This window comes from Hyperolius riggenbachi, chromosome 7 (assembly GCF_040937935.1).
Source record: "Hyperolius riggenbachi isolate aHypRig1 chromosome 7, aHypRig1.pri, whole genome shotgun sequence".
NCBI lineage: Eukaryota > Metazoa > Chordata > Amphibia > Anura > Hyperoliidae > Hyperolius > Hyperolius riggenbachi.
This window is the reverse complement of record NC_090652.1, coordinates 171,446,833-171,459,039: the sequence shown is the minus strand read 5'-3', so window position 1 is coordinate 171,459,039 and position 12,207 is coordinate 171,446,833. Positions and strand designations below refer to the sequence as shown.

Genomic DNA, 12,207 nt, shown 5'->3' with positions numbered 1-12,207 from the left:
CGAAGGCTTTTTATAAGTCGAAAGCTCACTGTTTATCCATCTCTAAGTTAGCCAATAAATGGTATCATCCTGATTCAAAACTTCTTGCTTTTACTCATGGCTAACACGGTACAACACTTTACTGCTTCTACTAATCTAAATAACACACAGGCAGTGTGCAGAGAAGGGTCTGGAAGGGTGAGTTCATAGCAGAACCACAACACTGAAGAACTTGGCAGCCTTCCAGACACAGGCCGACAAGTCTGACAGGGGAAAGATACATTGATTTATTACAGACACAGTCATAGTATAAAGTGCTGCAGTAAGCCAGAACACATTAGAAAAGCTTTTGGAACTTGTAGGATGATAAAAAACAGGATGCAATTTTTGTTACGGAGTCTCTTTAAGCCGATGGGCGGCGGCAAGGGCTGGGCCCAAACGACCGCAATACGCCCATCGGCGGTGGCGGCGGCGGGCGTGGTTATGCGGCGATCACGTCATTCGTGACGAATGACGTGATCGCCGCATAACCACGCCCGCTGCCGCCACCGCCGATGGGCGTATTGCGGTCGTTTGGGCCCAGCCCTTGCCGCCGCCCATCGGCTTAAAGAGAAACTGTATTGTTAAAATCGCACAAAAGTAAACATACCAGTGCGTTAGGGGACATCTCCTATTACCCTCTGTCACAATTTCGCCGCTCCTCGCCGCATTAAAAGTGGTTAAAAACAGTTTTAAAAAGTTTGTTTATAAACAAACAAAATGGCCACCAAAACAGGAAGTAGGTTGATGTACAGTATGTCCACACATAGAAAATACATCCATACACAAGCAGGCTGTATACAGCTTTCCTTTTGTATCTCAAGAGATCATTGTGTGTTTCTTTCCCTCTGCATCTCTCATGCACTGAAGTTTCAGGCTGCTCTTTTCTTCTTGCAAACAGCTTTGCCCTTGCCTGTAATCCTCAGTATGTGAAAGCCCAGCCAGCTCAGAGGACAATTTATCCAGCTTGTAAAAGATAAGAGAGAAGAGAGAAGCTGCCCTAATCTAAATAATACACAGGCAGTGTGCATAGAGGGGCCTGGAAGGGGGAGTTCATAGCAGAACCACAACACTGAAGAACTTGGCAGCCTTCCAGACACAGGCTGGCAAGTCTGACAGGGGAAAGATACATTGATTTATTACAGAGACTGTGATAGTAGAAAGTGCTGCAGTAAGCCAGAACACATTAGAATAGCTTTTGGAACTTGAAGGATGATAAAAAACAGGATGCAATTTTTGTTACGGAGTCTCTTTAAGGCGGTCGGCAAGTGGTTAAAAGAGTGAATGGGGCTCTGTTAAAATTGACGTCAGAACCTCCGCTTTTTGAAAAATCTAAGAATTGTGAAATGAAACAGGAAGAAGTGGTCCCTTGGTGGGTCCCAGTGGAGCGCCCCAGTGGTCTTGCATCCCAGGCTCAGAGAGATAGAGACCAACATTTGGCCCATCCTGTTGATGAGTGATAAGATGTTTTGGGTCTCAGGGAGGAGAGTTCTGGAAGCTCAGCAGAGAGTGAGAGGGGAGTGATGCTGACCAGGAGGTTGAGGGTTCTCCTGAGTTAGAACCTGAGGGTTCCTTAAAGGACTTCCGAGGCCAAAATTAATAAAATCATACTATACCTTTTTTTTGCAGAATCCACGGAGGACGTCCTGCCCGTCCTCCGCTCTGTTCCGCCATCAATGCACGTCTTATTGTTCCCCTACGGCTCGGCCCGACCCCACCGAACAGGTCGCATGGATGCCACCTCTAATATGGCCGCCGCCTTGCTCCGCGGCTGCGCAGTACGCTTTGTCGCTAGCGTGACTGCGCAGCCTGTGTGCGCCCGCCCGACGTACGCTTGGGGAGCATGCCGGGACCTAGTACGCGGCGGGAGGCGGGCAATAGGCTGCGCAGTCGCGCTAGCGACAAAGCGTACTGCGCAGCCGCGGAGCAAGGCGGCGGCCATATTAGAGGTGGCATCCATGCGACCCGTTCGGTGGGGTCGGGCCGAGCCGTAGGGGAACAATAAGACGTGCATTGATGGCGGAACAGAGCGGAGGACGGGCAGGACGTCCTCCGTGGATTCTGCAAAAAAAAGGTATAGTGTGATTTTATTAATTTTGGCCTCGGAAGTCCTTTAAGGACATCGTCCAGAGAGAATTTTGGGCTTACTCCTAAACGCTATCTACAAGAAGAATTTGTATGGCAATAGAGGAGATAAAGTCTTGCTTACTGTATTGGAGCAATGTATTGTATTATGTGAAATAACTTCTTAGAGAATTGTAAGGGACTACAATTTAACCACTTCAGGACCACAGTCTTTTCGCCCCTTAAGGACCAGAGCCTTTTTCTCCATTCAGACCACTGCAGCTTTCACGGTTTATTGCTCGCTCATACAACCTACCACCTAAATGAATTTTACCTCCTTTTCTTGTCACTAATACAGCTTTCTTTTGGTGCTATTTGATTGCTCCTGCGATTTTTACTTTTTATTATATTCAGCAAAAAAGACATTAATTTTGGCAAAAAAATGATTTTTTTAACTTTCTGTGCTGACATTTTTCAAATAAAGTAAAATTTCTGTATACATGCAGCGCGAAAAATGTGGACAAACATGTTTTTGATTAAAAAAAACCTATTCAGTGTATATTTATTGGTTTGGGTAAAAGTTATAGCGTTTACAAACTATGGTGCAAAAAGTGAATTTTCCCATTTTCAAGCATCTCTGACTTTTCTGCACACCTGTCAGGTTTCATGAGGGGCTAAAATTCCAGGATAGTACAAATACCCCCCAAATGACCCCATTTTGGAAAGAAGACATCCCAAAGTATTCAGTGAGAGGCATGGTGAGTTCATAGAAGATTTTATTTTTTGTCACAAGTTAGCGGAAAATGACACTTTCTGACAAAAAAAAGAAAAAAAAAAAAGTTTCCATTTCTTCTAACTTGCGACAAAAAAAAAAATGAAATCTGCCACGGACTCACTATGCTCCTCTCTGAATACCTTGAAGTGTCTACTTTCCAAAATGGGGTCATTTGTGGGGTGTGTTCACTGTCCTGGCATTTTGGGGGGTGCCTAATTGTAAGCACCCCTGTAAAGCCTAAAGATGCTCATTGGACTTTTGGCCCCTTAGCGCAGTTAGGCTGCAAAAAAGTGCCACACATGTGGTATTGCCGTACTCAGGAGAAGTAGTATAATGTGTTTTGGGGTGTATTTTTACACATACCCATGCTGGGTGGGAGAAATATCTCCATAAATGACAATTGTTTTATTTTTTTTACACACAATTGTCTATTTATAGAAATATTTCTCCCACTCAGCATGGGTATGTGGAAAAATACACCCCAAAACACATTATACTACTTCTCCTGAGTACGGCGATACCACATGTGTGGCACTTTTTTGCACCCTAACTGCGCTAAGGGGCCCAAAGTTCAATGAGTACCTTTAGGATTTCACAGGTCATTTTGAGAAATTTCGTTTCAAGACTACTCCTCACGGTTTAGGGCCCCTAAAATGCCAGGACAGTATAGGAACCCCACAAATTACCCCATTTTAGAAAGAAGACACCCCAAGGTATTCCATTAGGAGGATGGTGAGTTCATAGAAGATTTTTTTTTTTTGTCACAAGTTAGCGGAAATTGATTTTAATTGTTTTTTTTCACAAAGTGTCATTTTCCGCTAACTTGTGACAAAAAATTAAATCTTCTATGAACTCACCATACTCCTAACGGAATACCTTGGGGTGTCTTCTTTCTAAAATGGGGTCATTTGTGGGGTTCTTATACTGCCCTGGCATTTTAGGGGCCCTAAACCGTGGAGTAGTCTTGAAACCAAATGTCGCAAAATGACCTGTGAAATCCTAAAGGTACTCATTGGACTTTGGGCCTCTTAGCGCACTTAGGGTGCAAAAAAGTGCCACACATGTGGTACCGCCGTACTCAGGAGAAGTAGTATAATGTGTTTTGGGGTGTATTTTTACACATACCCATGCTGGGTGGGAGAAATATCTCTGTAAATGACAATTGTTTGATTTTTTTTACACACAATTGTCCTTTTACAGAGATATTTCTCCCACCCAGCATGGGTATGTGTAAAAATACACCCCAAAACACAATATACTACTTCTTCTGAGTACGGCGATACCACATGTGTGACACTTTTTTGCAACCTAGGTGCGCTAAGGGGCCTAACGTCCTATTCACAGGTCATTTTGAGGCCTTTGGATTCTAGACTACTGCACACGGTTTAGGGCCCCTAAAATGCCAGGGCAGTATAGGAACCCCACAAGTGACCCCATTTTAGAAAGAAGACACCCCAAGGTATTCTGTTAGGAGTATGGTGAGTTCATAGAAGATTTTTTTTTTGTCACAAGTTAGCGGAAAATGACACTTTGTGAAAAAAAAAAACAATACATATCAATTTCCGCTAACTTGTGACAAAAAATAAAATCTTCAATGAACTCATCATACACCTAACAGAATACCTTGGGGTGCCTTCTTTCTAAAATGGGGTCACTTGTGGGGTTCCTATACTGCCCTGGCATTTTAGGGGCCCTAAAACGTGAGGAGTAGTCTTGAACCCAAATGTCTCAAAATGACCTGTGAAACCCTAAATGTACTCATTGGACTTTGGGCCCCTTAGCACAGTTAGGCTGCAAAAAAGTGTCACACATGTGGTATCGCCGTACTCAGAAGAAGTAGTATAATGTGTTTTGTGATGTATTTTTACATATAACCATGCTGGGTGGGAGAAATATCTCTGTAAGGGCCCTTTTCCACTAGCAGTCGCTAGCGTTCGCGCTGAACGCTAGCGATTGCTGAATCGCAATTCCGCCGTTTTCCCGACGTTTGCGGCCGCGATTTTGCTATGCTATGCACTGCATAGCAAAATCGCGGCAAAAGTCGCTCCGCGGCGCGATCGCGATCAAGTAAAAAACGAATCGCGGTAGTGGAAATGACCTACCGCGATTCCTATGTTAAAAAGCAAACCGTAGCGATTGTAAAATCGCTAGCGGTTTGCGGTTTTGCAATTCAGCTAGCGCAAACGCGCTAGTGGAAAAGGGCTCTAAATGACACATTTTTTATTTTTTTTACACACAATTGTCCATTTACAGAGAGATTTCTCCCACCCAGCATGGGTATGTGTAAAAATACACCACAAAACACATTATACTACTTCTCCTGAGTATGGCGATACCACATGTGTGACACTTTTTTGCAGCCTAGGTGCGCTAAGGGGCCCAACGTCCTATTCACAGGTCATTTTGAGGCATTTGTTTTCTAGACTACTCCTCACGGTTTAGGGCCCCTAAAATGCCAGGGCAGTATAGGAACCCCACAAGTGACCCCATTTTAGAAAGAAGACACCCCAAGGTATTCCGTTAGGGGTATGGTGAGTTCATAGAAGATTTTATTTTTTGTCACAAGTTAGTGAAAAATGACACTTTGTGAAAAAAACAATAAAAATCTAATTTCCGCTAACTTTTGACAAAAAATAAAATCTTCTATGAACTCATCATACACCTAACAGAATACCTTGGGGTGTCTTCTTTCTAAAATGGGGTCACTTGTGGGGTTCCTATACTGCCCTGGCATTTTACGGGCCCAAAACTGTGAGGAGTAGTCTAGAAAACAAATGCCTCAAAATGACCTGTGAATAGGACGTTGGGCCCCTTAGCGCACCTAGGCTGCAAAAAAGTGTCACACATGTGGTATCGCCATACTCAGGAGAAGTAGTATAATGTGTTTTGTGGTGTATTTTTACACATACCCATGCTGGGTGGGAGAAATCTCTCTGTAAATGGACAATTGTGTGTAAAAAAAATAAAAAATGTGTCATTTAGAGCCCTTTTCCACTAGCGCGTTTGCGCTAGCTGAATCGCAAATTTTGTGGAACCGGTCATAAGCAGGGTGGCCTCTTAGATGACAGGATGTTTTGGGCCTGATCTGATGGATAGGAGTGCTAGGGGGTGACAGGAGGTGATTGATGGGTGTCTCAGGGGGCGGTTAGAGGGGAAAATAGATGCAATCAATGCACTGGGGAGGTGATCGGAAGGGGGTCTGAGGGGGACCTGAGGGTTTGGCCGAGTGATCAGGAGCCCACACGGGGCAAATTAGGGCCTGATCTGATGGGAAGGTGTGCTAGGGGGTGACAGGAGGTGATTGATGGGTGTCTCAAGGTGTGATTAGAGGGGGGAAATAGATGCAAGCAATGCACTAGCGAGGTGATCAGGGCTGGGGTCAGAGGACGTTCTGAGGTGTGGGCGGGTGATTGGGTGCCCGCAAGGGGCAGATTAGGGTCTAATCTGATGGGTAACCGTGACAGGTGGTGATAGGGGGTGATTGATGGGTAATTAGTGGGTGTTTAGAGGAGAGAAGAGATGTAAACACTGCACTTGGGAGGTGATCTGATGTCGGATCTGCGGGCGATCTATTGGTGTGGGTGGGTGATCAGATTGCCCGCAAGGGGCAGGTTAGGGGCTGATTGATGGGTGGCAGTGACAGGGGGTGATTGATGGGTGGCAGTGACAGGGGGTGATTGATAGGTGATTGACAGGTGATCAGTGGGTTATTACAGGGAATAACAGATGTAAATATTGCACTGGCGAATTGATAAAGGGGGGTCTGAGGGCAATCTGAGCGTGTGGGCGGGTGATTGGGTGCCCGCAAGGGGTAGATTAGGGTCTAATCTGATGGGTAACAGTGACAGGTGGTGATAGGGGGTGATTGATAGGTGATTGATGGGTAATTAGTGGGTGTTTAGAGGAGAGAAGAGATGTAAACACTGCACTTGGGAGGTGATCTGATGTCGGATCTGCGGGCGATCTATTGGTGTGGGTGGGTGATCAGATTGCCCGCAAGGGGCAGGTTAGGGGCTGATTGATGGGTGGCAGTGACAGGGGGTGATTGATGGGTGGCAGTGACAGGGGGTGATTGATAGGTGATTGACAGGTGATCAGTGGGTTATTACAGGGAATAACAGATGTAAATATTGCACTGGCGAATTGATAAGGGGGGGTCTGAGGGCAATCTGAGCGTGTGGGCGGGTGATTGGGTGCCGGCAAGGGGCAGATTAGGGTCTAATCTGATGGGTAACAGTGACAGGTGGTGATAGGGGGTGATTGATGGGTAATTAGTGGGTGTTTAGAGGAGAGAAGAGATGGAAACACTGCATTTGGGAGGTGATCTGATGTCGGATCTGCGGGCGATCTATTGGTGTGGGTGGGTGATCAGATTGCCCGCAAGGGGCAGGTTAGGGGCTGATTGATGGGTGGCAGTGACAGGGGGTGATTGACGGGTGATTGACAGGTGATTGACAGGTGATTGACAGGTGATTGACAGGTGATCAGGGGGGATAGATGCATACAGTACACGGGGGGGGGGGGGGGGTCTGGGGGGGGGGTCTGGGGAGAATCTGAGGGGTGGGGGGGGTGATCAGGAGGGAGTAGGGGGCAGATTAGGGACTAAAAAAAAAATAGCGTTGACAGATAGTGACAGGGAGTGATTGATGGGTGATTAGGGGGGTGATTGGGTGCAAACAGTGGTCTGGGGGGTGGGCAGGGGGGGGGTCTGAGGGGTGCTGTGGGCGATCAGGGGGCGGGGAAATCAGTGTGCTTGGGTGCAGACTAGGGTGGCTGCAGCCTGCCCTGGTGGTCCCTCGGACACTGGGACCACCAGGGCAGGAGGCAGCCAGTATAATAGGCTTTGTATACATTACAAAGCCTATTATACACTTTCCGTGCGGCGATCGGGCAGCTAGTAACCCGCCGGCGCTTCCGAACGGCCGGCGGGTTACAGCGAGCGGTGGGCGGAGCCAGTCCCCGGCGGCTGATTGCGTCACAAATGACGCGATCGCCGCATAGCCACTCCCGCAGCCGCCCCCGCCGATGGGCGTATTGCGGTCGTTTGGGCCCGGACTTTGCCGCCGCCCATCGGCTGGGGGCGGTCGTTAAGTGGTTAAAAAAAAAGGGGGGAAAAATGTAGCCCTGCTATAAATAGCGCAGCTTCTTTAATTTTAAAAATATTTATTTCTATCCCTGGCCAGCACAGCTATGAGAAGTAGTGCTTGCACAGGCTGTTTTTTTTACACAGAGCACGCAGCCGGCACTCAAGATGGCTGTTCGGCTCTCAGACAGGGGGTGGGTGCCAGTTACAGAGGTTGGGAACGCCCCTCCAGCTGAAGAGGCAAGCCCTCTCTGATTTTACCTCAGAATAGAGATGGGAAGTTCGGATCTTTTCAATGATCCGGATGATTCGAATCGGATCATTGAAAAGATCCGGATCTTTGATCCGAATCTCGGATCATTTTACTACCGAAGCATTCGGGGGTGAAATGAATAGCAGGACAGGTCTTTCCCTGCTGTGGACAGGAGAAGGGGAGGGGGGTGGACACACAGAGAAGGGGAGAAGATGGACAGAGGGCAGGGAGTGGACAGACTGGGAGAAGAGTAGGAGGCGCCCGTGGATTTATAACTGTAAGTTTAGTAATAATTGGAATAAGGTATTACATTTCCTACCTTAACACAGTAGGACTCATACGCACAGTAGTAGTTGGAGTTTTTCAAGCTTTATTGGGGCACAAGTGACAACGCGTTTCGCGGCCTAGCTGCTTCCTCAGGTCTATAGGTGTGCCTTTAGATACAATATGGCCACAGTCAGGACAAACATACAGCTAAAAATCATACAGTAATAATCCAGTCAGTAGATAGTGTTAAAAAACATCATAGTACAAACATCATAATACGAAAATGGTATATAAAATCAAAGCATAAGTCCTCATGGGGAAAATACATGAATTAAAATTAAAAACATAGCATGTGTCCCCACAGCGATATGCGAGCACATAGACGCATCCATGCGCTCGCACATGCATACATCAGCAGGACCCCTAAAAGCATGCCTAAATGTACATCAAATCATACAGTATAACCAATGTATTGTCTTTAGTTTGTGTATCTGGGTAGCCGCAATATATGATATCTCAGGCCCCAGTGGATCCATATAAAAATTTTTAGGTGGTTCCAATTGAGCAACCTGGGGAGAGGAGGGATAACATATATGGGAAATAAGGGGGGGAAACTAAATAGAGCAGGAAACAGGGAAGACCCCACTAAGTCAAAGGGTAATAACACTATGGGGGGGGGGGGGGGAGAATGGAGAAAACCATGTATCTCAATGTGCCATGGCAAGTATTGGGCAATCCCAAATAGTAGAAGCTTACCTAAGGTATCCACATGTAGGTCCTGGGCGCCATATGAGGCTGCTCGTGCAGCGGCGCTGTATATATAATGGAAGATGCGCGCCAGATGGAGGACCCAATGAGGTCATCTGGGGGCGTGGCATGGGGCTGTGCGCGTCGAGATGCGGGGACGTGCACAGCACGGGGACGCTCAGGTGGCGTCAAGGGAGGCGTGGCGGAAAAACGTACGCGTCCGGGCAGTGGGCGTGACGTATACACGCACGCGTCAAGTCCTGGGGAGGGATCGTACGGGGAGGCGTGGTGCAGAGCGTACGCGTCCGGGCAATGGGCGTGGCGTATGTACGTACGCGTCACGCCCTGGGGAGGGACCGTACAAGCGCACGGCCGTGCTGTAGAGTACGATATGCATGCCGGCGGCCATGTTGAAGGAGTCCTGAGGGGGAATCCATTTTGGGAAGGGGCCCCAACGTGCAGTAGAGCACGAGTGGTAGCCCGGGGGCCATTTTCGTGGAGGCATGTGGGGGCAGCCCTGTATAAATATAGTAAATATAGTAAGACAGCAAGTTTCAGAGACCTCTAGGGCCACCGTGGCATAAATAATAAACAATCTGGAATATATTGCAAACCGACATCATAAAACATTATAAAATGCAGAAAAATTAAAAATACAATATCCGATAGGCAGGTCCGAGAGACCGGACCAAATCAATGTATATTTACAAAGTATATTTATAAAACAAATTTCTCTCCTTTTTTGTAGATGATCAACCAACTGTATATCTTATGTAAATATACTCCATACAGATATATGCTAAAAACAGGGTTACTACATACATACTGTAATTCTGAACTTAAACCTGTTGATACTAGGGGGGAGCTGCGGCAGAGGAAATGCCGAGTGGTAGGGTACAGTTCCCATGTAAGAGGGACAGAGAAGGGAGGAGGGACGATCAGAGAGCAGAAATGTTTGCTTGCACACAATACCCACATGCTGCAATCATATGCTTTACATATATTTCACCTATATGCTCATCTGTGTACTTTGAATGCAAACGTCGCACAGTGAAGGAAAGCATTCCCCAAAGCATTCCCAGAAGTAAAGTGCAGCTGTTTAGAGCAGTGCAGGAGGATCATATTGCCCTGCAATCACAGTGCCTGCAAAGTTACTGAGCTGTGCTGAGCTGAGCCAAAAGCTTCCAATGTGTTCACTGAGCACAACTACGGAACAGACAGCCTATAATCAGCAGCACGTTATAGCCAGTATGTGTGCTCTACACATATCTGGCAGTGGCACCCATGTCCCCTCTCTCTCCTGTCTCTCTGCAAGGCTGGCTCCCATCCAACAGAGCGATCCATCTCAGCTCTGCTTCCAGGACCCCGCTGCCCGCTGAGAGGGGGCGTGTCGCTCCTGACCCCACCCCTTTTGCGATCTGAATCACTAATGTTGATGATTCAGATGATTCGACTCACAAAATAGATTCGGATCAAAGATCCGAATCGTTCATGATCCGGACAACACTACCTCAGAATGACACGAGCAGCATGTGGAGAGGAGGCAGACACCACACGGGGAGAAACTGAGCTCACAGAGAAAGATATGGCACCCAGCAGCAGAGCCGTGTAGTTCACATATGACACACAGAGAGGGGACTGTGAGAGACAGCGCCCGGAGCCAAAAATGGAGACACCTCATCCACAAATGAGTGAGAGACAGCTCAGCAAGGCCAGAGAGACAGGAAAAAGTAACCAGATAAGTGAAATCACACCACACGGAAACGCAGAAAGAAAGTGACAGGAGTTTATTTAAAAAGACATTTCAGCATTACTCAGAAATATTCCCTAATAGTAAGAACACAAAAAAATCAGACTATCAAACCAACTCAGCTGAAACTGCTTCTTCTAAATCATCTACAGTTTATGTGATTGTGCTAATATCAGCTGATATATACAGTGTGTGTGTGAGGGGAAAAAAAAGAAGAAATGTTGTCATAGCTGCACCAGTGTATTGTATTTTTTGTTGTTGTTGTTGTTTGTGAACCAAAGACTGTGTTTTTTTTCTCTACCTGGCACAACAGAGCTGATCAGTGAGAAAAGTTGTGTGTGCACTGCCTTGTTCTGCTGAAACTGTTCTCCACAGTAAAGCCAATGTTTGAATGCAATTGATCTGCACATTGGCTATGTCTATGCCTCAAGAATAATCCCCAGTGTGACTCTGCTTAGGGCTCTTTCACATTAGGGCAGACTTTCTGCGTTAACGCAAATGGAAGCCGTTTGCGTTAACCAAGGTAAGATGAAAGTCCATAGACTTTCATTTTACCTTTCACACTCGACGCTGCGTTTCGATGCGTTGCGGTTCCGACGCACCCGGGCGCAGTTTTTCTTCCAACGCACCCGCGAGCCGGCGGTTTCCGTCGGGTTTAATTACCAGCTACCGCCGCTGATTGCGTCGCACCGCAGATACCCGACGACGCGCCGCAGGCAGACAACGCGTGCAGGAGAACGGCTCCTGTTCGCGTTGTCTGATGTGAAAGAGCCCTCAAAAGCCTGCCTGGTATGAGTGAAAAATACACTTACCTGCCAATATTTTTGGGGTGTTCATTTTCTGTGAGGAGAAAAGAGAATAACACATTAGGAAAGAAATTTATCAATTAATGGAGAGAAAAATAGGAACTTACCTGTGAGGCAGGGCCGGCGCTACCATTAAGGCAAAGGAGGCAGCTGCCCCAGGGCGCCAGAGCTTGTAGGGGCCCCCAGTGGCTACAAGAGGAAAAAACATTTTTTCAAATCGGCCTTATAGTTCCTGAGAAAATCGATTTTAAAGTTTCAAAGGAAAAAAAATACATATTTAAAAACCAGCCGACTTTAATGGTTAATAGCAAATCCACTTTAAATTCTAGAAACCCTAAATTTGCAGGATATGTTAAGGAGATCATTGGGAATAAGAGGAAAAAACAATTTTTCAAAAAGACCTTATAGTTTTTGAGAAAATCGATTTTAAAGTTTCGAAGGAAA

General features: G+C 46.6%; 1 long non-coding RNA gene across 1 annotated transcript; it reads right to left on the bottom strand.

Moving 5' to 3' along the window:
• Positions 1-8,518: 8,518 nt before the first annotated feature.
• LOC137525724 (uncharacterized) lies at positions 8,519-11,955 on the bottom strand. Its single transcript, XR_011022983.1, has 3 exons — positions 11,871-11,955; positions 11,770-11,797; positions 8,519-8,627 (listed from the first exon to the last, which is right to left on the bottom strand). It is a non-coding gene; the product is annotated as an uncharacterized lncRNA (long non-coding RNA).
• Between the last annotated feature and the right edge of the window lie 252 nt (positions 11,956-12,207).